This window comes from Spodoptera frugiperda, chromosome 10 (genome assembly GCF_023101765.2).
Source record: "Spodoptera frugiperda isolate SF20-4 chromosome 10, AGI-APGP_CSIRO_Sfru_2.0, whole genome shotgun sequence".
Taxonomy (NCBI): domain Eukaryota; kingdom Metazoa; phylum Arthropoda; class Insecta; order Lepidoptera; family Noctuidae; genus Spodoptera; species Spodoptera frugiperda.
In genome coordinates this window covers 1,651,645-1,678,601 of record NC_064221.1, presented here as the reverse complement: position 1 = coordinate 1,678,601, position 26,957 = coordinate 1,651,645, and the positions used below count along the sequence as shown (strand labels likewise).

At 36.9% G+C, this 26,957-nt stretch overlaps 1 protein-coding gene across 1 annotated transcript in view; it reads left to right on the top strand.

The window, feature by feature from the left end:
- The window catches only part of LOC118277477 (neuropilin and tolloid-like protein 2), a 223,068-nt gene that overhangs the window by 29,989 nt on the left and 166,122 nt on the right, over positions 1 to 26,957 (top strand). Inside the window, exon 2 of the mRNA XM_035596295.2 lies at positions 2,639 to 2,695. The gene's annotated coding sequence lies outside the window, so the exon portion shown is untranslated. The remainder of the gene's footprint in view (positions 1 to 2,638; positions 2,696 to 26,957) is intronic.

Sequence of the window (26,957 nt, the reverse complement as noted above, 5' to 3'; positions counted from 1 at the left end):
GAAGCCGTTCCTCCACAAGCGCATCATCGTTGATGAGCTTCTTGGCACGCCTTTCAATGTGTTCGAGCGCATCTAGCTGGCATTTAGCCGAGCAGTCCCAAAGGTGAGAACAGTATTCCATACATGACCGAACCTGCGCTTGGTACAGGCTCAGCAGTTGTTTCGGTGTGAAGTACCGTCTCACCTTCGAGAGGATACCCAACTTCCTACCAGCCAGATGCGCCTTCGACTCTATATAAGAGCCGAAGTTTAGCGTTGGCGATAGAATTACGCCCAGAAGCTCTAGATGATCCGATATTGGAACGGATACATTTCGGAAAGTAGGAGCCAGCGGAAATTGACTCCGTTTGGCAGAGAATAGACACGCCTGGGTTTTGGTAGCGTTGAACTTGACCAAGTTGGCGTCACCCCAATCGGAGACCGCCTTCAAGGACGAGTTCAACCGTTCGACCATGGATTCTCTTAGAGACTGGATCTGTGTTCCGCTAGTCCGCGCATCGGACACATACCTTTCAACAACTGTGCTGTCATCTGCAAACCCAAAGATACCGGGCTTAAGCAGGTCGTTGATGTGCAGCAAAAAGAGCGTTGCTGAAAGTACTGACCCCTGAGGGACTCCGGCGTTGATACCAAATTGGTCAGACGAGCAGCCATCGATGACTACTCGAATTGACCGACCGCAGTTATTTGGTTTCAAGTTCGATTTCAAGGTTAAACAAAATAAAATGTCATTTAAGATTTACTTGACGAGTTTTTTGTAGTAAAATCGGATTTGGGACGGATACGGGAACGTACGATCTTCACCAAAAACATTTGATTTTTATGACTTTTGTAATAGGTGTTGTTGAAAACTCTACCGTATGGAGATACTTCTTATGGCTTAATTTAAACCATATAATATTTTTTGGCTGACATTATACGAAATATGAGCGAAATAGGCCCAATAGTTACGCCAAAAAGTGCATTATTCTTTTTGAGCTAATTTGAACACTCTTTACAAATATGGCATTATAACAGCAGCGCCGCATGTCCGTAACATTCCTAGACAACCTACAACATTACAGCTCTTCTGTGGTCAAGGTACATGGAGTTGTTCACACAGAATTTAATACTTGATTTATTTAATTTGATAATTCAAATTTTTAATTTTTCTCATTTCGTTGAAATATTTTGTTGTAATATGCTTCTGTGGACGAGTACTACTTGTAGTTTTATTTAAATCATATAAGTGATCTCCATACTGTATATCATTTCCTTTAGGACGTAAGTCGTGATAATAGAGAACCTTTTTTTTGAGGGAGTAAATCTTACAATGAGTTGTCCCGCCTTGGTTGAGGTGGGAGGGAGTGTCAGACTCTTACTGACTAAAAACCACCCCGTTCCTTCTCCTGCTTTGAGCCGGAGTCCCGGTAACCTGTTACGTTGTCCGCAGCTCCAGAAGTCGCCTACGCCTGAGTCCTAAAAAAATATAGAATAATTTGGCCTGAAAGCCAACATGTCGAGTGTGGGAGAACCATGCTTCGGCACGAATGGGCCGGCTGGACCGGAGTGATACCACGGCCTCACAGAAAACCGACGTGAAACAACGCTTGCGTTGTGTTTCGTTGTGTGAGTGAGGTTACCGGAGGCCCAATTCCCCCCTTCCCAATCTTCCCCATCCCCAATTCCCGAACAACAACCCTTAAATTCCTAACTCCCAAAAAGCCGGCAACGCTCTTGTAACGCCTCTGGTGTTTCAAGTGTCCATGGGCGGCGGCGATTGCTTACCATCAGGTAATACGTCTGTTCGATTACCGGCTTGTTTCATAAAAAAAAAAAAAATGTCGAACACATATTCCTTCTCCTGCTTTGAGCCGGAGCCCCGATATTTCAGTACCTAAGGTACACTATTCGCAATACAGTAAACCACTTGTAGAAAGCTAATGGTTTCGCATTGCGTCACATTTGTCAGGCGTTGTTTCGTTGTAAGCGTGTAATAAGTCTCGTACATGTAGGTATTGTAGGTACTTGTTCTCTAGAACATTCTACTAAACTAAATGGTTATATGTTGTGGGTTTTAGGTAATTGAACTTTAGTCATATATTTTTGTGGGTAGGTAATTGAAGTTTAGTTTTTTGAAGATACTTTTTTTTTGTAATTGAAGTAAGATAAGGTTGCATTCCTACTTTTTGGTTAATGTAATGCTCTGTTCAATTGGGTAGTTTCCTTAGTCATATTAGAATTTTCTATACAATAAAATATTCAAAAATAATCACAATGTCATGCATAGATTTAATGATCAATACAATTTTCTAAATGTTCTAGCTAATTTACTAGAAATAATTCTAATATTTGACGTAAAAATCTAAATGTCATGATGCACTATTCCATACAAAATTCAGTAAAAAATCTGTTTTGACGTTTCGAAAAAAAGTATTGAATTGACTAGTAGGAAACTAGCCTATTGTTAATTCTACGTAAAAATATATTTTAAAACTGAAGTTTTGTGAAATGTTCACTATAATTATTTCTAGAGGAAAGTAACCTTCCTCTGTAAAACAACTGTTGTTTTAAGAATTATTTTCACTTTCGAATTTTCTGCTGACTCGAGAGTTTTACAAACGCATCAGACTTTATAAGTATGTCTTTCTATTTTCAGGTATGTGCTTAGTGAAATTGTTTAATCGGATGGACATCTTACTTTTGCTACTAACAGGTAAGCTAATTTTATAACTTTTATCTAAACAGGGTGCCGTGTAAATCGACGTCCAAATGGAACCAGATGATCGGCAAGGTTCCAACTGTTATCAGAAAAATAACAGTGACATATGTGTTATCCACAAAAAGTACAACCTGTGCTAATCTTTTGACTGTTGTTACTAGAAATCTTTTAACTCTTTTTGCTAGAAATCTTTAATTGAATTACAAAATGGTGAAAAGTGGGTGTACATTGTATAGCGGCATTACGTGCCGTAATGTGCACCTCTGCCTACCCCTTCGGAGATAAAAGGCGTGACATTGCATCAATTATTAGTGCTGACAGCTAGTAATGATAAGTGCAGTACATTTATTTTAACACGTTAACCGCCACATAGGTCACCGGCGACCTACGTTAGTGGAGGATTTGAATTCAACAGTTTTCTAATTAATGGCAGTTTAAGGCTTAAAACTTTTTCTAACAATTTCTTCCTTAAAAATAACTCTACAGGTTCTATTTAATGGCTATAATGCTGAAAAGTTTCATGACCTGCGTCGACGTGAACTTTGAGAATTTCAGGCAAACTTCCTGAAAATATAAAAATGATTTTAAAACCTTTTCTCTTTGTAACATTAAGAATATTATTCTAGTTTCAATATGGAGTCGGGAGTAGTGTTGTTCCATGTCGGAACTAATACGTAAAAATATCCGAAAAGTCTTGCGAATATTCTTTTGAAGTGCAGATATTTTAAGAAAGAAAGAAAGAAAAAATATTTATTTGTAAAAACACACAACGCTTGCGTACACAGGAGGTTACAGGAGGCCCAATTGTCTCTCTTCCCATTCATCCTAATCTCCGATTCCCCAGCAACCCTTAAATTCCTAACTCCTAAAAGGCTAGCCACGCACTTGTAACGCTTTTTGTGTTTCAAGTGTCCATTCCGCCAAGGGCGGAGGCGATTGTTTACCATCAGGTGACTCGTCTGCTCGCTTACTGGCTTATACCATAAAAAAGCACCTTTTTTAAGTCAGTTAAAAAACGTTTACAATTTTAAAATAAAACCAAGAATATTTCATGTCAGAAGATTTCATTTCAAAGTCAATTTCATTCGTTTGCACACGGGAAAAAAATGTTAAAACTATAACATGAATTTTCGAAGGCATAACGTAAAAACGTTTCCATCTGACAAAAAACTGTTAAAAACCGTTTAAAAAACGTTGAAAAACGGTTGTGTAAAATAAAGCATTTCATTGCGTCTATATTTTTGGTATGCTGTTCAGACGGGCATATTTTAAAATGTAGCTTATGGTCCATGCATGTGCTTATTTTGTTTTTAACACTGAAAATGGAAATATATTTCTTATTTATCTTTTGGAAACAAATATGAAATAAATGTCTTTTTGATGTAAATCAATGCGACATTTTGTTTGTGATTTTTGCAGACAAATATTAAAATTGAAACGCCTAGATTTTTCAATCGTGTCGTGGAAATTGTAATACGTTTTTTTTTTATTTCATATTTATATTTTTGATGTATCAAAAAGTGGATGTATTGTACATAATTTCACTATTCGTCACCCTATTTCTTGCCGAATATGGCAGTCGCACTACACCGCTTTTTTTTTGAGGGGGAAAATCTTCCAATGAGTTCTTTCGCCTTAGGTAGGGCAGTTCCATTATGCATCTTCCTTTTTTTTTTGTTTATAAAAACGTTGCCTCACACTAGAATTTTCTCCTGTGTCGTGGGTGCGTTTACAAACATACAAGTTCACATACACATGACACCCAGACCCGAAACAACAATTTGTGGATCACACAAAGAGTTGCTCCGTACGGGAATCGAACCTGCTACACGTCACACGTCAGCCGGTTGCCCGGAGCTGTGTACTACCTAGCGGGTTTACCGGGGCTCCGGCTCGAAAAGCAGGAGAAGGAACGGGGTGGTTTTTAGTCAGTAAGAGGCTGACACTCTCTCCCGCCTCAAGGCGGGAGAAGTCATTGAATGATTTTCCGCCCTCAAAAAGGGCAGTTCCAGCATGCATCTATTATGCGTTATTATATTGTACACGAAGAGTTTTGTATGTTTTGAACGAAAATAAACCGACGAAGGGAACGGGAGCGGACCTTGGAACACAAAAACTGACCCGATTGTTATTTCGAGAGCTTTACCTACTGACAGCTGACATTATTGCCTAACTATTTCTGTAATGGACAAATAAACATGATGGTTTTGGATGATTCTTTCCTAATGGATATTTTATTAGGAATCACACTAATATTATAAAATGTGAAAGACTTTTTGTTTATAAGTTTGTCTGGAAATCGACTGTTGAAACTACTGGACGGATTTTGATAGAATTTGCTATACAGACAGGGTAGCTGGGTTGGGTGATAGGACTTTTTATCCTGCGAGAACACGGGCGAAGCCGCTAGAGAAACATAATATATTTATAACCATTTATAAGAGTAGTGATGTGTGGCGACTTTTGAGCAATGTTTTCGATTCGATTTCTGTGTAAGGCAAATCTTGAAGTTGTTTTTTAATTTCTCTGTTTGTTATTTTATGGAATTGTGCCCGGTATATGGCAACAGGCTCACTGCCTATTACACGGGACTTATAACGTAAGTGGTGAAAAGTAGGTGTAAATTTGACAGTGGCATTACGTGTCATAATGTGCACTTCTACTTATCCCTTCGGGGATAAAAGGCGTGACGACACTTTTTTTAATATCAAATAATATGATGTTTATTCAAAACAAAGCATTACTAGCGTATATCTGCTTCAGATTGATCAGTCAGTCATAGCAAGAAGCACTCGCTAGTTGATGCCTGATTGTTTAGTCTCGCGTAAATCAACATTATGATTCAAACAGCATAGTTTCGTAATATTTCGATTTTGTAATCGGAACAATCCGATATGATGTATTGTTAGAGTTAGATTAATAATTGCGTCTTTGACTGCCAATAGAAAACTGTTGAAAGAAAATCCTCCGCTAACGTCGGTCACCGGTGACCACCACGGCGTTCAATGTGTTAATTTAATTTACCATTCATGTATGACTTTGAAGGGGTTTACATCACATCACATCAACAGCCTGTAAGTGGCCACTGTTGACCAAAGGCCTCTTCTCGGTTCTTCTAATCACCACGCTTGCTAAATGCAGTTTGGCGATTTCAAACTTCTAATCAGAAATTATAAAAAATGTAGAAGCAAAGAAAATTTAAAATAAAGTTCCAAAATACCTACTGGTCTTCTAACGCGGCCGCGAGCGCCTCGCTGTCAACAGCTGATCGTGCGAAAGCAAGCGCGCACAAAATTTTGTTGTTTTGTTATTGTGATAAAAATAATACTAATGAGTATACAAAAAAAGTTTCTTTGTAGTTTTGTTATTGTAAGAAAAATAAAACTAATGAGTATACAGAAAAAGTTTCTTTGGGAAAGTTGTTTGTAATCATGAGTACAATCACGTGTTTAAATATCGTTCACTAATTACCAGTCACCCTATAATTTTAATTGTAATTTTTACTTTTGATTGACGTTGAATAGATAAAATAACTCATTAAAAACTATTGCATTCCTTTAATCGTGTAAAAGGGCTTAACAATATCATCAGATAGTTTTAATTTTACGTATCCAAGTACCCGTGAATAATTCTTAAAATATCCGCAGTTACAATAGGTATCCGAATATCCGACACTGCCCCATCACTAGCAAGTAGCACAGTAGCACAAACTTTGGAGTCTTCGGGTATGCAGCTCGCATTATGCGAGTTAGTCAAACTCGAGTGGTCTGTTTCAACCATCACAGTTATTAAATCTTAAAAGAGTTTGGACTTAACTGTGTGACAAGTTTAAATAGTTTTTAAGACTTTAAGAGCTTAGTGTGAACATAATATTTGGTTAAAGCTTTTTGTTAAGTTTGTTGGTGAAAAATCAGTATCAATGTCCCTTTAAATAATGTATTATAATATTAGCTTCTGCTAGCGGCTTCCCTCGCGTTCCCATAGGATAAAAAGTACCCTGTCATGTATACCAAATTTTTTTTCAATTCTATTCAATATTTTGACTTTATCAAACTCTATTCAATATTTTGACCGTGATTGACGGACAAACATCCAAACAAACAAACTTTCACTTGTTTCGGATCTGGGTGTGATGTGTATCATTTATGATTGTAAACGCACTTATGACACAGGAAAAAAATCTTCAAGTTCTAAGTTTAGGCAAATTTAAAAGAAACCAAATATATGAACTAAAAAAATGCCCATGACGAGGAGTCACTGTGTAACTACAAACAAGTAGAGCTTTTCCCCAATAATGTACTGTGTTTTTCTTTAGATAATTTACTACATGATAGCTATTATAAAAACAAACCAAATATAAAGGTGCTCCCACACAGCAGTTATATAACAAAATTTCACATTTTGTTATACAACAATGTGTAACAATATAACATTTGCAATAGCGTGTAACATACTCTACAATTACTATTACTTACTAATAATTACTAATTGTTATAATTTGTTTAAACACAAATGTTAAATCAGTCTCTAACGTTATAAAACTTTTTTGTGTGGGAGCACCATAAAACGAAAATAAAAGTTTTATGCCTCATTCAGTAACAGATTTACTAACAAATTGACTAAAGACGACGACGAAGCGAAGAAGACACTGATATGCGGCCAAATTAGTCGAGTATTGGTAACCTCAACCTATTTGGGCACACGCCAGGAGAGAGAGGTGTCAAATTGACAAGAAATATTTAGTTTTAATTAACATAATATCGTGTGTGTATTTGCCAAAAGGGAGGGGTAGAGATCATGGAACTAGTACAAAGAGGAGATACCATAATGTAATTGTGCATTGTGACATAAACAATCGGCCCTGCTCAATGATATTACAAGTAAAAAGGTGTAGATATGTAGGTTATAAGCGCTCAGAAAGTGGCACATTAATATGTAGACAATTGGCAACGTTTTTGTAGTATGGGACCTCACATTGGTAGCGAATTGAAGTTTATATGATTTATTCGTCGGTAGACAGCGCGTCGTCAAAGTCAAAGCATTTATTCCAATGAAACCATAAATTGACACTTTTGAAATGTTAACAAATACAGAAATAAATAATAGTCTATCAGTCTGTCCTTCGGTGAAGCTAGGTGCCCGTTCCTTTAGCTTCCAATGAAGAAAAACGAGCAGAAACCTCAATTTTGTATACAAAACAAATAATATCGGAAACGTTATACGCGGAACAGTAATTTTGTAGGTCACACAAGTTGTTATTGTAGTTTTCCTCTTAATCGTACTACACACAAACAAAAAAACAAACACTTTCGCCAACTATCCAAAAACTACAGAAACAACACACCCCTGCCTACCCCACATAAACAACTAATATGTAAACAACAACAGCCTGATTCCTGTACCCTTAGTACGAGTTTGATTTATGTTGAACGAAAACGAAACGAGAGCGCGTTCGGCGTTCTGATTGGCCAGCGCGAATAAACTAACCAATCATATGGCCGAACGCGCTCTCGTTTCGATTACTTGAAACGTAAAGCAAACTCATACTAAGGGTACTGTTGTTTTTACCCCAAAACTTTGCAACGTGCAACGTGCAACATGCAACTAGAACTTGCAACAACATCGATATAACAACACTCTGTATCGTTCACATGGTGTTCACTAATTGGTGAGCTTGCACCGAACTTAGATCGGTAAGTAAGACTTGCTTAAGTTAGCACTAAGTAATGTTAGGTGGTTATGTTAGAGTCAAGTTAATTCTAAGTTAGGAGGCTATGTCAAGCTGGTTAATTGTGACTGATATTACCTAGTAGAATGTGACTGTTTCCAAGTTATATGTACTTTCAAAGATTATTTAGATACCACTGATAAACGGTGAAGGAAAACATCAGCTTGTTTGGGGTTAAAATCGCCAACCTGTATTGAGCAAGCGTGGTGAATAATACTCAAATGTTCTCTATGTGAGAAGAGGCCTTTGGTCAGCAGTGGTCACTTAATCTGTTGACGTATGTATGATGTATTGTAGAGTGACTCCTTTGTCTAACATTTTGCATGATTGTTGAGTTTGTGGCAACATCTGACAAGTGACAGATGACAGAAGTCGCACATAGACTATCGACGAGCAAATCAACGGATGACGTCATAAATATCCTGCATCGCACGTATGAAGTTTACATGCGATTAACACGAATAGAAAATCCGAACGAACTACTATCGGGTAGAAAGCCCGCCAAACACGATCACCTCGCCTGGTCGGAGGATCCTCCTTTTCTTAGGGGACTTTACTCTCTGTTCCCTAAAAGTTAATAGTTCACAATATTCCACTGCTGGACTATGAGTCTCCTCTACATAAAAAGTTGATGGTAGTTTTAAAAGATTTTAGTTTTCGAGAGAGCACTGCTGAGCACTCTGTGTGAGCATACGTGTGTATGTCCCAGTCCCTTGGTCAGCACTTAACTACAACATCTGAGGGGAAATATGCTATTATCATACAATAGATTAGCAAATAATCTTAACTGATATAAAAAAAGTTTGAAAATCCTGATATCTAATTTCGTATATTAGTAGAAATAGTAGTAGAAATTTTTATCAATATTTTTCTGTAAAATCTATCCGACACACATTAACAAATTAGCAATCTTATTTTCATGTTCCACATAAAAAGTACACTAAAAAGAAGCATTTCTTGAGGCACAGTAAATCTTGGCGTACCCTATTTTTGGCTGCCAATCCCTCATGTACAACGTTGAATAAGTTATTCAGTAATCCTAACAAGGGGTTTTTATCTCCGAAATGCGGACCCCTAAAGCAAAACCTCTTTGTTTTATTACGCCATTACTTAAACATTGAAATGGGGTTTATTTCTGGCTTTTTCGCTAATTTATGTATAATCAAACTAGGATTGTCTCGTTTTGTTGCGGTCGTGAGAGTTTTGGGGTAATATCTGGCGTCTTGGGTGTAATATTTGGATGTAGTAAAGTATTATTTCGTAAAAGCATGGATATTGGAGTTGTAGCAGAATATATCTTATGTTTTAGGTGTGTTTAGAAACATACAATTTCACATACATATATTGCAATGCCTAAAGAATTATTATATCTAGTTTATCTAAACTTTAGATTCTAAAGGTAAGCGTCCACACGCCCGCATCGTACGCATTCAGTATGACGTCATCAGTACGCATTGCATGTAGGCATTCCCAATGATGCGATCCGTACGATGTGGATCAGTGGATGCAGTTATATGAATTTCTATACAAGTCAAACTAAAATCCATTGCGTGCGATGCGTATGATGCGGACGAAGCGTACCATAAATTAACATTGTACGTAAACAAAACCGTAAAAAAAAACAACACTTATACTCCTATTCTTATGCGAACTCTATACGATACTTCACAATACCAACGAAAAACCGATTTCCAAACTCTTCAGCGCAATACTCGTATGTTTATTTACCCCATCAAAGTTCAGAAACGCCGTATAAATACCCGCACAGTGCTATCATTCATTCTGCTTCAAACAGAATCGAATAATACGTGCTTTTATTTCTAGCAATCCGGTTAGCACAGCCCACTGGGTTCATCAAGTATACGCCGGTAAATAACTGCGAGAAATGTTGCACTGTGTGTTGCAAAGCGTTGCGTGTAGCGTTGCGTAGTTTCATGTGCAACGTTGCGTGTAACGTTGGAGTTTTGATGTGTGTGTTTAAAATGTTGTTTTGTTTTTTTTTATTTGTTTTTATTTATTATGTCAACAACATTAACAGACTGTGAAAATTAATTACTGAACTATGAGTCTCCTCTACCTGTAAACTGTAAAGGTTTGCCATAATATATATATACTTAGTAAACGGGTTGGAGATTGCAGTTTAAAAGGTTCAAGTTTATCAAAAAGCGATGCTACCCGGTCTTTATCAAATGTATAATCTCTTAGTCAGGGCTTACTACTGTTAAAGTTGAAGTCAAAGTAAAAACGAAAGTCAAAGTCAAAATTATTTATTTCAAATAGACCGGGAAGGCACTTTTGAACGTCAAAGCAAATATTATAATATAAAAAAAAAACTGTCTGTCGGTCAGTCCTCTAGTGAAGCTATTTGCTCGTTCCAAAGTGTAGATTCCTATGGAGAAGAACGAGCAAGAAACTCCATAGGTTACTCTTTACTGACTCATACCCGTGGGAAGAGGAAAGTTGGTATCAAAATCCTACACACACGCAGTTTCATAACATTATGCGTGTAATAACCATCCTTTGTTAACCAAATACATAATCCGCATACATACGACGCCCCGTGGATTCGCTCGCAACAGTTCCAAGCGAATTACCCGCGCTTAATAGTAGTAACATTTATAGTTAAGTTATTGTTTGGCTTTCAGCTGAAAAGCACTTAATTTCATGCGCTCGAAGCCTTTTACAGGCGTACATAATTATTTATACTATATATGTATAGGTAGTATGTTGGAATTTATGTTTGTTTATTGAGAAAATGTCGCTTTGATCGGACGGTTGTAATTGCGATGAGGTGCTATTGTATAAATAAAGGTATTCAGTTTTCGAGTCAAATGAAGTTTTATAAAGATTTTCCAGCACATAATTAAAATATGTCCCATAGTTTGCATAATTTGCGGGTCAGCGGACTTTAAATTGAATGGAGAGTGGTGTTTGTCGAATAGGATAGACTAATTTTTGTTTTAATGTCTATCTTGTATGTTATTTTAAAACATTAGACATGTATTTTTTATTTAAAATATTGTGTGAACTCACTTCTAGGTGCATTTTATACGTAGAAATGATGTGTTTGCTCTAACTCCTTTTTTTCTTTTTTTGAGGGGGGGAAAATCATCCAATGACTTTTCTCGCCTTGGGCGAGGCGAGAGGGAGTGTCAGACTCTTACTGCCTAAAAACCACCCCGTTCCTTCTCCTGCTTTTCGAGCCGGAGCCCCGGTAAACCCGCTAGGTAGTCCGCAGCTCCGGATCAGGCATTAGCCCTGCTGGGCCCCATCTGTGGTGGTCTGATGGCTTTCTTGAGGCGCGCGCGCAACGCGACGCGCCGCACGCATGGGTCTTGTTCTGTTCGGGCGGTGAGCTACTCATGCTCGCCGTCCGCAGACCCGCACTTTATACGGTGGCCGGAGATCGTTTGCTCTCACTCCTAAACTTTGTTTAGTTTTTATCTAAATATTGTTATTTTAAATGATAAAATAAATAAGGACTAAGTAGATTTTTATTTGATAGATATGTTTATAATTATGTATTTAAGTCATCTGAAACCTAATTTGCCTCTGCAGATGTTTTTTACTTTGGATTTGCCTTCAACAGTTTTCTGAAGGCAGTTAAAGGCTTAAAAACACTACTATCGCTAAACACCATCCCAGATCCAGTTAAACCCATTTATCTTACTTCTTACTCAATGACTGACACTTCACTTACTGCTTAACCTACCCCAGGGAGTTAAAGTCCTGATGACACTGATACTGACACACTGACAACTGACATTAATCAATGCTGAACAAGATTTATCTCGTCCTCAGCTGAGATTGAAGATTTAGTCAGAGCCGGATTGACCCTATCATGGGCCTCTTGGCAATACTATTTTTGGGCCCCTTTTATTTACCTACTTTGATTGACTATATGAAATCGTGTGAATCATGTGACTCTCGTCAAGTTCATCGTAAAAAGAGCTAATACTCAACATTCTAGTCTATTTCTATTCAGAGTCAAAGTCAAAGTCTAAGCATATATTTAATTCATTAATTCCAATCTTCCCAATTCCCGATTCCCAAACAACAAACTCTTAAATTCCTAACCCCCAAAAAGCCGGCAACGTACTTGTAACGATTGCTTACCATCAGGTGATACGTCTGCTCGTTTACCGGTTGTGTTGCAGAAAAAAAATCTCTCTGGAAAAAAAGTTGATTATCATTTTAGTTCGAGTCTTCAAACTTTATTTGCTGATTGCAATGCAGTGGGCCCCTGTCAATGCTGGGCCCCTAGCCTACTCTGCCTTAAGGTTAATCCGGCCCTGGATTCACTCGCCTTACATGTCCCCGAGGAGTTTAAAATAAGCACAAACAGGTGAATTTGTATTTCCCTTTTAAGAGCAAAAGATTGGTAAACGATATTCGTGAACATTTTTTTTTCTTTTCTTACTCAGCGGAACGAAATTGTCGTGTTTTTCGTGAATTAATGGTTTAAATGGCCTTATTTTGTTAATGGGATTCTTTTGTATGATTGTTTCCTGGGATTGGGGTAAGCAAAAGTGCCTGTATATTAGGGGATACTTTTTTAAACGTTGCCTTACATTAGGATTTTCTGATGTGTCGTGAGTGCGTTTACAAACATACAAATTCGCATACACTAGACAATTAAATGTACTTTGACATTCGATTATATATTATTTATAGAGCAATGTGTGATAAGCGTTTCATTTGTGTGAGTTTGGCGACACGGGTACCCGTAGTAATTTTGTTCATCATCATCATCATCAGCCGAGAGACGTCCACTGCTGAACAAAGGCCTCCCCAATAATTATTATAAGTAATTTTGTTGCAAGACACTTATTCTAATTTCTGTATTCCATGTGACAGATGTTAGAAGTCGCACATAGACGATCGACGAATATATCAACGGATAACGTTGCACATTCGAATAAGCATGGATAGACAATCCCAACTAACAACAGTTGGGGCAGAAAGCCCGCCAGGCACGATCACCTCGCCTGGTCGGAGGATGCTCCTTTTCTCAGGGAACTTTAATCACTGTTCTCTAAACATATAAATACTGCCAAGTAAATAACACACACACACAACGTCACGCCTTTTATCCCCGAAGGGGTAGGCTGAGGTGCACATTACGGCACGTAATGCCGCTATACAATGTACACCCACTTTTCACCATTTTTGTGTTAAAGTCCCATGTAATAGGGGGTGAGCCTATTGCCATATCCTGGACACAATTCCAGACTCCGTGCTACCACTGAGAAATTTTTCGAAAATCCGAAAAAAAACCCAGTAATACTTTGCCCGACCCGGGAATCGAACCCGAGACCCCTTGTTCGGCAGTCGCACTTGCGACCATTCGACCAACGACCAACGACCAAGTAAATAAAACATTACATAACAAAACCGGGTCTCAACTAAGGAAAATCTTTCGAAAAACCGAAAGTAAAATACCCCACCATCATTATCGCAAAACTACTAACACATCACACAGAAATGCCTTTCAATACAGAAAAACAAACAATTTCACTTAGAAACAGCCAATCAATTGATAACTACTTATTTTTATTTACCTTGGCCAAGTCAACAGCTTCCTTCCTCGGTTTGCCAGGCAAACAATCAGATTGCCATAGGAAATATTATTAGGACCCCATAGCTAAGCTTTGCAAGTCATACAAAAAGCGTAGGATTTTGAACCTTCTACTATTGTGATAAAGGTTAGCATTTTTTGGTAGACAACAGCTCTATCACATGGTCCAAAACGTAAAAGAAAATCAACCTTATTAAACTTGGAATAGGTTCAAAATCGATTGAAGTTATTAGACAGCAAGATAAGTATAATATACTATACCAAATACATATGAATTTCAACGCTTTTACCACATACGGTTAAAAATAGAATAAAGAATTTGAACGGCAGCACACGAAGTTATCCTCTTATAGATTCCTTGAATGGAATTTCGACTTTGTCGTATTGGTATAAGGTTGGATATTGTTTACAGAACTAAACATATAGGGTAGCTTGATCTGCTGCCAATAGTACAAGACATAGATTTTATTTGTGTTTAGTAAATAAAATTGTGTGAGTATTTATTTTTTATCTTGAGGAAAAATTTCTTGTGTATCTAAGAAATGTTGCTTTTCACTCTAAGTATGTTTGCTTACTTTATTTTCTATTTTTATTCTAGTAAGTAAGTTGGTTTGCTATTTAAAAAAAAACTTTGCTTTACTAGGGAACCTATTTTTAGTGTACAAATATGTTTTTATATTGACAAGTTTCAATTTATTTTACGGTGTTAAGGTGCTTTCCCACCAGATGTGTTCCAACGGCTGTGGATGCGAATGGCTTCTACTAATCTTAACACGATAACCGCCACGTCACTACTACCGGCGACGTGTCAGTCAGCAGACACCGACGCGTAGCTGAAGATTTGCCTTTAGCGGTTTTTGAGACATTTAATGATTACTTTATTATTTTTTACGCCAATTCTGGTTCAACTGACGCAAAATAAGAATTTAGTTTCAAACCGAATTATTAATTAAATTGTGATTTTAAAACGATATAAGCTTTGTAACTGTAGGTTTTATTATAAAAACTTAATTTTACATGGCATAAACTATTCCTTAGTAATGATTTTGTTCGGAAATCAATTGGCAAGGACTGGGTTACGTAACCATTAAGTGACTCTGAGTGCGGTGGTTAATACTTTAAAAAATAATAAAATAACAAGTGACAAATTTAAGTTAATAGCTTAACCAGGCATCAAACCTTAAACCTCACTCATCACGTACACCATCACTCTTCAAATCAATCGTTAAAAACCCATGAAAATCTGCGCAAGTGAAGTATGTAATTAGATTTCAGGAACATACAACATACCTACATGTGTGATAGTATGGTGTAGGTATGTAGGTTTGGGAGATTCAATTTAGCGGGCTTGGAACCGAATATCCAGCGGAGAGTGATTTAATTGAAGAGGTAGAGGTAGGAGGATGTATGTATGTATTTATTTATTTATGTATGTATGTATGCATGCATGTATGTATACAAACCAAGTGACAGAATTCTGTTCATGAATGAGTTTTTAGCATGGCTTGAAACTAATCGAGTTCCTCGTCAAATAGTTACGTGAGTAAGTCGAAAAACATAATAATTAAATTAATCATCTAAATTCTGTGGGTTCAGCTTCATTAAACGCAACGTCCATTTATCCTCGAAAAGGTAGGCAGAGGTGCACATTGCGGCACGTAATGCAGGTATTCAATGTATACCCACTTTTCACCATTTGTGTTTTAGAATCCTATGTAATAGGGTGAGCCTATTGCCACATACTGGGCATAATTCCAGACTCCATGCTACTACTGTAAAATTTAAGAAACACCGAAAAAAGTCCAGTTATACTTTGCCCGACCGGCAGTCAGACTTGCGACCACTCGGCCAACGAGGCAGTCATGTATATAAAATCATTATAAAGAATAATAATCAAGCATATTTTTACATTTAAATGCACACTGAAAATAAATGTATTGTTATGTTACATTCACAATAGGAAATATAAATAAACATATTTACATATTAAACCCACAATAAACAACAAACGCCGAGATTTTCCTAAAATATGGAATAACAGTAATACGAACAAAATAATCCGTGCCCACAAATCGACCATCGCACAACCCTTTTTCAACCTAATGTAGCAGAAACTGTCTTAGGACCTATTCACACTACTCCCGTCCGGTAATTTCGCCGGATGTTCCCGGACAATGGTGTACAGATTACTAGAAGAAAATTGACGAGCATTCGACTGCATGGCGCGGTGCCTGGATGGCCGGCTGCCGCGCAACGTCTAGTGTGATCCACAAATTGCTGTTTAGAATCTGGGTGTCATGTGTTTGTGAACTTATTTGTGAACGCACTCACAACACAGGAGAAAATTCTACTACTACTACTAAGGGGCAACGTTTAAAAATAAACAAAAATAATCATTAGTGAAGAAAAATAGCTTACCTAAATGAAGAAATTAAAAATATAAGAAACCGTTCATCCAGGTGTTTTACGGGCCTAACGCAGTGACAAAACGCTCAGTTTTAGCGCTCTGTAACGGTATTTTTACCGGATCCGACAAAATGTGGACGAGTTTGCATTTTTTTTTCATAGATATATGTACAAATCATTTGCCAAGAGGGCAATGTAGATTATTTTTGATACATTCCAATTTTATCCAGTATCGTAAATGCATTTATACACACAATTTCACACCCACATTACATTCAGGTAATTGTAATTATTCTGTCCGGGAAATCTGCCGGATAGCGACTGTGTGAACGGGCCCTATAAACAGTAATGTACCAGCAATAGGCTTGAATCAATATTCAGACATTGTGTTAGTAATTGAATTACTTAATCGTGGTCTGACCGTCTGACGTTGGACCCTAAAAGGTCTATTAGTTTCCAAACTGCTTGCGGTTAATACCTACATTTAGGTATTCCATTAATTTGATTTAGATTTGGAAATAGGTTTTTAAGGGTCAGCAGGGCACACACATTTACGTAATGTACCCAGACTTGATAACAGACAATAATATTTTGTATCGATACTTTTCAATAACAACAAGAAATGTGTACGTTTTTGTGCACTTTAAATTTAAATTCTATTTGATGGAAAAACAGTAAAATTGTTCAAAATTGATATGCACAATTACACAACATTTTTTAAGTGGCGGAAATCATCCAATGACTTCTCTCACTTTGGACGAGACGAGAGGTTAGTGTCCGACTATTACTGACTAAAAACCACCCCGTTCCTATTCCTGCTTTTCGAGCCGGAGCCCCGGTAAACGCGTTAGGTAGTCCACAGCTTCGGATTAGGCATACAATCATATTTCGGATTAGGCATATATTCGAGTATTTTTGTTACTATGAGTGCAATAAAACGAAAATATCTTGTTTGCAGTTTCGATACTTTACGTAAGAGCCGTCGAAATTATGAAAATATGTTACAACAAAAAATATACATACTTCAACTTTTTCTCCAACGATTTTCTCACGACACGAAGAAATGTTTCAAAGCGAATTTAAATCAAAGGATTCATTCGTTCTTCCATTCACTCACGGATGACAGGCGCCCGTACGTGAGTGAATGATTAAAGAACGAGACTCTTTCATCACTCACCTGACAAATTGGTTAATATACCTCATTCTACTTTTGTTAATGATATTTATATTATATTTTATGACTTATACAGACTTTTAAAAGCGTATATTAGTTACAAAGATAGGTTTGAATTTGTACTGACAAGAAATGTTTAAATATAATAAGTTTTTTAACCGATTTAAAAAGGAGGATCACAGTTAGATCTCTATGTATGTTTGTATGTTTGTGAGCAGTTATCTCGCGTTTGACTGAACCGATTTTCTGCATAGTATTTTTTAGGATGCGGACGGACTTGATGAACTTGTTTATTTTTTTAAAACTTAAGAAATATCTGTAAGATGTTTCATTTAATAACACTAAGACAAAGGTGAAACTGCAGAACACCATATAAATAAATACTTATCAGTAATCGAACATACAGTTAAGCGTTCGACAGTCAACTTACCAATAATTCTATTCACGAGATAGAATCATAATATAGCATTAATTTTAATGAACTAAAAATGTAGTGTCAGCGATATTTTAAACAAATCAAATTATGTAGCGCAGACGTTTTGGCTCAAGTGCTCAAACTCGATTCTTGTTTTGGCAGTAACCTCTTTTTATGAGCCTATAAATCCTTATTAATTAGCATTTTTATAACCAAGTATTAATTTAAGTTTTTTATCACGAAACCAGACAGAGAAATATCCTTTTTTGTCATCTAAAAAGATGATTATAATTTTGCGTTTTAGGCACTGTGGCTGATTATTGAAATTTGATTTAATACAATTATAGAAAAGTAGATTACATAAATACGTACATACATACATAAACTCACTGGCTGACTGACTCGTCTCCCATGGTGGTAGACAGAAACTAATTGAGTTTAAGTGTAGAACAGCCATGCTTCCACACGAACGGGCCGGCTCGACCGGAGTAATACCACGGCCTCACAAAAAACGCTTGTGTTGTGTTTCGCTATGTGAGTGAGGTTGCCAGAGGCCCAATTACCCTTTCCCAATCCCAAATTCATGACTCACCAATAACCCTTAAATTCCTAACCCCTCCAAAATGCACGCAACGCACTTGTAACGCCTCTGGTGTTTCGGGTGTCCATGAGCGGAGGCGATTGCTTACCATCAGGTGATCCGTATGCTCGTTTACCGGCTTATAGTGTAAAAGAACCGTAAATAATACGTACTTTTATTTTATTACCATACAATGGACCTAATCCATGTTAAAAATTATTCAAAAAATGAAATCTACCAACCTATTGTATTGATCAAGAAAAGCAGGGCTGTGTTGTAAAATAAAAAAAAAACGCTTGCAAAATTCAAACAAGATTTCCCAAACTCGGTATAAAGCAAGCATCAAACGTTGTTTTACTGCCAAAATCAACATGAGTTTGAACAAGTAATATAATTAGTAGGATTGTATGTACCTAGTTGAGGTTGGATTTATGATTATAATTGTGTGTATTAGAGGTATCATGTACCTAGTTAAGCCTAGGCTTAAGTTGTAATATTACCTATTGCCTCTTTTAGGATCAAGGTTGTAAAGATTGAATTTTTAATTCTGATATTGTATGTAGCAATGATCTAGAATCGTCCTTATTAGAATAGTTTACATTCAATTATGAAGCTGTTTCTATTTTTTTTTTAATCCGTAACTGTTCCATCAGGAAAATAAGTTTGTCCAGCATCGAAAATGATTTCGTGTTTGTTTCTCAAAATTATTAGCATCTTGTCTGTCTAGTCGGGAATCATACTTGATGCTCATCTCTCTGGGTATCTAGACTTATACACAACATTTTTTTTAATTTTTGCCTATGTGTATGTCTGTTTGTTTTGACGGAACTTTTATTGGCAGGTATTTGGTTTATTAAGTAAGTAACTTAGGCTACTTTGATTTTAGAAAATTTATTCACAAAATCCATTATCACCACGAGCGAAGATGTGGACATCAGCTAATCTGTTATAATGGTTATCATTTATATCGTAACTGGCGAAAAGATACTAAAAGAGTATAAATAGGTACTCCTTAAAAGAACAGACAGAGTACAATTACTCCTTGAAATTAGACAAAAACATATTTACATGACACTCCGACACATTTCACAGTGTAATTAGGACGTTAGGATAAAAAAAATCAATCCGTTTATCCCTAAACACGTTGAACCCGGAAAGCTCTGCTGTAATTAGTGAGATTCAATTAAAAGTACAGTAATCCCTACAAGAGATTATTAGGGTATCAGTTGGTATAAAAAGGGACTGCCCAAATCGATGGTACAGGGCCCTTTGATGCGTTTAATTAGTATGCTATTGGAGGAAGGCCCTCAGGCCCCCATGGTAAGGGATGAAAGGATATTAGTGACATTTTATTGATTTATTTACTTCGCTACACCGGTTCTTTCGAAATGGATTTGGATTTTTAATCACACTGTCACATCACTCTAATATTAATATGAATGAATGTAAAAGTTTTTTTCTTTGGATGTTTGTCTGACAATCACGTTGAAATTATTGAACGGGTTTTGATGAAATTTGGTATACAGACAGGGTATGAGCTGACTTGGATGATAGGATAAAAATTAAAGAATTGTCTTTATAATATTAATATGATGTCTTGTCGCAAATGGATTCCACGTCAAGAGTATTTTTGGACATTTTTAACCTTAATTCTGACTCGATATCCAGACACCCGGTATAAAGTCGATTTCTGTATTTAGTTTTTATCATGACCAGGTGTGAAAACCCGCTTTCACATAAGCCACCATTACGTGAATCTAGTCGCGAACACCATTCACCATATGCTGTCGTATGGTGAACCTAGCGGGTTAAACGGGGATCCGGCTTAGGCTTACGCCGATCAGGTTAGAGGGTAGAAGTAGGAACGGGGTGGTTTATAGTCAGTAAGAGTCTGACACTCCCTCTCGCCTCGCCCAAAGCGGGGAAGTCATTGGATGATTTTACCCTCTTAAAAAAAGGGTTTGAGAAACCCCACTTTGAGAAACCCTGCTGTATAGTACTCCTAATATCAGTGACTATCTTTTACAGGCTAAGCAGAGGGATAAGTTCAAATGTAGGTAATTCCATTATCTCTTAAGAGGATTACTGATTAAGCTAAACAGCTAAACCTCCCTTTGGACAAGTCTATCGCAGTGATAAGGAAAAACGTAGTCGAGAACTGCTAACTAAATTGTGTGATGAATAATAATTTGGTAGTAAATAGGGCCCTTGAATTTGATCCTCTATTGAACCATTTTAAAAAGAATTTTCAAGGTGCTATTTATTTTAATTAGATTGTATAGATCGACTTCCAAGAAAGGAGTTTTTTTTTCTTTTATATCCAATGACGTGTATAAAGCACAAATGCAATTATGACGTAAAAAAACCCCCGACATAAAAACTTAATTTCCCTTTAAAAAGTAAAAAATAATAAAAGAAACTTAATCTTAAAGTACCTAAGAATGTACTAATAATTCTAAAAAAAGTACGTCGCGTTGGGGTACCGCTCCTAATTATTTCTTACTTATCTACGATTTGTTCATTTCATTTCACATGCTTGGTGTTAACATTAAAGTTGATGTTTAAGTACTTAACGCAGAAAATAGAAATATAGCGGCGCGGGCGGCTGTGTGCAGTCCGAATTCATGCGGTCCCCCAACGAGACGTATTTTTTTTTAGAATTATTAGTACATTCTTAGGTACTTTAAGATTAAGTTTCTTTTATTATTTTTTACTTTTTAAAGGGAAATTAAGTTTTTATGTCGGGGGTTTTTTAAATTTTTAATTTAATTTTTTATTTTATACTTTTTATAGGTAGGTTAGGTTAAGTTAGGCTTAGTAGATTACATATAATTACTATAATTTCAATTCTTGTTGAGGTAAAGATTACATCTAAGGTCAGGCTTGTGCGCTTTAATTTTTTTTTTAATTATTAATTACTAGTTTTTGTTTCTATAAGTAGGCTAGAGATTCCAGATTTGTTGTTTATAATAAAACGTTAAATTAAAAAAATTATATTTTTGTTATAATTTTTAATTTTATTTTTATTTATTTTCTTATTTTTTATTAAATTTTTTATTTTTGTTGGTACGAAAAAATAATATCTTTCAATATATTCTTTCAGTGCGGTTTAATTTGAGACCCCATCCCAGTATATTTGCAGACCTTCGGCTAAGCTCCCCACTTTCACCGCCCATAACTTTAAAACGGCTCAACCGATTTTCATCAAACATGTCTAAGAACACTCGCACATAAGTCCCCTTTCATACGAAAAAAACTAAATTGAAATCACTGCATCCGTTCGGGAGTTATGATGCCACAGACAGACAGACAGACAGACAGACAGACAGACAGACACGTCAAACTTATAATACCCCTCTTTTTGCGTCGGGGGTTAAAAATAGCATTACTAAAGGCCGGCAACGCACCTGTGACTCCTCTGGTGTTGCGGGTGTCCATGGGCGGCGCTGATCGCTTACCATCAGGTGACTCGTTTGCTCGTTTGCCCCCTATTCCATAAAAAAACTTGGCTCCTGATAAAACTACCATGTTTAATAAAGAATAACTCTGAACGGACTAAGATTTGGAACTTGACGCCACAGTAACTTTTAAAAGCAACAACAAGCAAGCAAGTAAGGCAGAGGTGCTTATTACGACACGTAATGCCGAATATACAATGTAACTTTTATTCAGCTCAAAATTACCTATCCTATGACACATGAATAGATAGGTAATTTTGAGCTTTTGAACACACATAGCTATTGGAAGGTGGGACCAGATTTCGTAGAAACTCTAGCATCATCCTTTACACCGGTATAGCCATAGGTAGAAGCTAGTCATTCTATATGGAAACTAATTTAATATTATGTACTAGAAATATTTGTAATAGTTATTTCATTATTAGTATTAGTTCTAGGAAAACTTGTTTAATTTAAGGTACAGACTAATAAATTGACAGATGAATTTACACGTGTATGTTGTTAATGAGTTTATGGGAATAGAATACATTTTATGACTGCCTCGTTGGTCGAGTGCGACTGCCGCACAAGGGGTCCCAGGTTCGATTTCCGGGTCGGGCAAAGTATTACTGGACTTTTTTTTGGTTTTTAGAGTTCGCAGTAGTAGCACGGAGTCTGGAATAGTGCCCAGTATATGGCAATAGGCTCACCCCCTATTACATGGGACTTATAATACAAATAATGATTTTTGAGAGGTTGTGGCGGGCTTAACCCACAAAAAAAATGTTGGTTAGTCGAGTCACAAATATAACTCGAATTTTTTTGCTTAGCAGTTAGATTTGCTTAACGCCACAGTACCCTTAGTACGAGTTTACTCTGATTGGTTATATTATTCCTACCGGCCAATTAGATCGCCGAACGCGCTTTCGTTTCGATCACATTTAACTGCACGGTTGGCGCGATGGCTGGGTAACCGGCTGCCACGCAACGTGTAGCGGGTTCGATTCCCGCACGGAGCAACTCTTTGTGTGATCCACAAATTGTTGTTTCGGGTCTGGGTGTCATGTGTATGTGAACTTGTATGTTTGTAAATGCACCCACGACACAGGAGAAAATTCTAGAGTGGGGCATTTAACTAAAAAAAAACTTTCAACGTAAAGCATAGGTACGAAGACTAAGGTTACCGAAGTATTAGAAAGATAAACTTTAAAACTCCAAAACATTTCGAAATTACATTAGAAGTACAACATTTCTAACCCGAAACGTTAGAATCATCCAATTAACTAAATGTATGACTTTAACATCCAACATCCAAAAACAAACATTTAATTCTGAAGCCTAGAGGTGCAGAAATGTTCAAACAATTTCCCAACACCGCCATAATGATTCACACTCTACAATCTACAATCTCTACATACTCGTAGATAGTGCATATCGCAGTTTTCAAACAAAACTCTACCTTCGCTCTCTACATAGAGTTTTACTTTTAAAAATCCGATTTTCAAAAAGTTCGCTTGAAAATATTGTAGAGTTTTCTCTACAAAGGTTTTGTAGAGCGGAAACCTCATTTTGGCTCTACATTTTTTATTAAAATATCTTTTTTTTTGTTTTCAGGTATGTGTGTAGAGACTAGGTGCGCTTTCAGGCCTGAAAGTGTTTTAGAAAAGGATTATGAAAGAGGTAAATTAGTTTTTAGTATCTTGTTGGTACTGCTACTCTGGGGGCTGAGTGAGACTGGTCTTTTTTTAAAGGGGAGGGGGGGATTATTCAATGACTTCTTCCGCCTTGGCCTTGTTGGTCGACAGTGCTACTCTAGGGGCTAAGTAAGACACTCACTCCCTATAACGTGTAGAGGGTTGGATTCCCGCAAGGAGCAACTCTTTGTGTGATCCATAAATTAAGTATGTGAATTTGTATATTTTTAAACGCACCTTGCGGATATTCTAGGGGAAAATCCTAGTGTGGAGCAACTTGATTGTTTAAGCATGATAAAGCCTGGTGAATATAGTGGATGTTACATTGTACTTATATACTCTTGTTACATTGTACTATTTCTGCCTACCCCTCAAAGTATTCAAAGGCATGACATAAAGTCATTTACTTTATGTTTTATTAAGAAGCAGGTAAAATTAGTTTTTACACTGAAGATGTTATGAAATGGTAAATTGCAGCTTAATTTTTAAAAGCAGCTTTATAAGTTTAGTTGCGACGCGACACAGCCTGACTTCAGCTGTGCCAATTAACATGAGAATTTAATTAATTAGACCCTGCAGGTTCCTTCGTGTCTATGTTTTAGTGAGAGTCGTATGTTATTTAGTTCAGCTATTTTTGAGATAACGTGGAGGACTAAGGGGGAGGCCTTTGTTCAGCAGTGGACGTATCTCGGCTGATGATGATGATGATCTTTGAGATGTCAATGGGTTTTTTGTACCTAATCAAAATGAAGACGAAATTAAAAGGGTTTTAAAAAAGTCTGAGGTAACCGCTTTTAATTTTCTTTACCGGCTTTTTTAAGTCAGGTAATATGCCTGAAACCTTCTCATACGTACATAACCAAGTCTCTGGGGGTAGGCAGAGACAAAGGAAGGCCAATTGCTACGATTCTTACACACCTCTTTCCATACATGCTCGTCGGTTAAAGGTACTTTAAATTTTATTTGACCTTGCTTTAATAATATCGCCAATCTGGTCGATATATGTCCGACTAGGGTACCCTTTACCGTCCCATTCATACATACATACATACCTAATTATGTATGTAGGTATTCAGTTATTTATATAAACGTGAGCAGTGACTAAGGTTCGCGACATTTCCGTCCCAAAATATATTTTAAGCTGTTACCAGAAAGTTTAATTTTAAACCGCGCAGATGTTGTTTTTGTTTTAATTGTGACTAGTGTCTCCAATTTTGATGGCGCGACTCATGCAAAATGAATGATGCATTTTTAGGGTTATATTGTATTTAAAAGATTTAATTTCAGCTTGTTTAGTTTTTTTTATGGTATAATATGGTAAACGGGTCGGCGGATCACCTAATGTAAAGCAATCGCCGCCGCCCATGGACACTCAAAACACCAGAAGCGTTACAAGTGCGTTGACGGCCTTTTGAGGGATAAGAATTTAAGGGTTATGAAGGAATCGGGGATTGGAAAGGGGGTAAATTGGCCTTTGGTAACCTCACTCACATAAGGTAAGCGTTGTTTCACGTCGGTTTTCTGTGAGGCCGTGGTATCACTCCGGTCGAGCCGGCCCGTTCTTGCCGATTCCTAAAGTGTGTTATAAGATCTAGAATAAAATGGCTTATGTTGTAGTTACCACTAGTATTATTTTACAAAAATACTATTCACATACACAATCGCAATTAAGACCTTGAATTACTAACAACTGTCTAACGTAAACTTTTTAAATAGCAATAATAAATATTCATTCCAAATAAATCACACATCATAAAATATGTCACCACCATACGTGTAAAGTTCAAAGATGGAATCCCTTCAAATCGGATTATTTCGGATCGAACACCATACCGAATACTCGGTTACATTCTATCCGATTATACCGATTCAAAAGCGTATTCATGTTTCGAACAAACAACATTGAGATGATTTCGTATGAAAGGGTAGGTAGGACCTACCTTGCTTATTGAAATATATGTCTTTTGTGCTAATACTTAGAATTTGTTTTAGAAAAACAAGTATTGAGTCCAGTTTTTGAAGGAGTTACTGTTATTTATGAGGTTCTAAGTTAAATTCTTGTGTTTAAGTTTAGGTAAAGAGTGGTTCAGTGAGTAAAGTTCCCTAAGAAAAGGAGGATCCTCCGACCAGGCGAGGTGATCGTGCCTGGCGGGCTTTCTGCCCAACTGTTTACGTTGGAATTTTCTATCCATGTTAATTCGCATGTAAACTTCATATGTGCGGTGTAGCATTTTATATCATTATTCGTTAATTAGTCAATTTTCCCAATTCCCGATTCTCTAACAACCATTCAATTCCCAACCCCCAAAAACCGGCAACGCACTTGTAACGTCTCTGGTGTTTGGAATATCCATGGGCGATGACGATTGCTTTCCATCAGATGATCCATCCGTTCGTTTACCAGATTATACTAAGCGTAGGACCATGCTTAAAAAAATGAATTTGTAGAATATTAATTCAATAAAAACTATCAGCATAAAAACCAATCAACTGTTACCCACCTGTGAAATAAAAGTTAAATTCAAAGCAGTAGATATACCCTAGTTTCCATCCACCTCGATCCTTCGTCTCCTCGATTCACATAAAACGGTTTAAATTACAGTAATGGGGACCGATTTAACTGATTGAGGATTTGTTGGACCAATTCTAAGTTTCATAGCTACGTACCCTGTTACAGCAGATAGGAATAATAGTTTTGAAGATGTTATAGGAAATGGTCTTACTTACCCCCTGAGGTAAGACGACGGTTAAGTTTGAATTTCGATTTAAGTTTTATGATTGGAGTGTTCTTCAATAATGTTGAAGAAATGGTTTTGATACTTGTTTTTTTTTATGGTATAAGCTGGTAAACGAGTAGCTGGTAGCTGGTCATTTGATGGTATGCAATCACCACCACTTGTAGACACCCGAAACACCAGAGGCGTTACAAGTACGACCTTTTGGAAGATAGAAATTTAAGGGTTGTTGGGGAATCAGGGATTGAGAAGATTGGGAAGGGGGGTAATTGGGTCTGCAGTAATCTCACTCACACAACGACACAAGCGTTGTTTCACGTCGATTATATGTGAGGGAATGGCATCACTCCGGACGAGCCGGCCCATTCGTGCCGAAACGTAGCTCTCCCACACTTGAAACGGTGCATGATAACAGTTGATTTTCGTTACTGATAACAAGTGACAATTAACAATAGGAACTATGATTGTAGAAGACTGATTAATATCAGAAAATTAATTTTACAAAATTT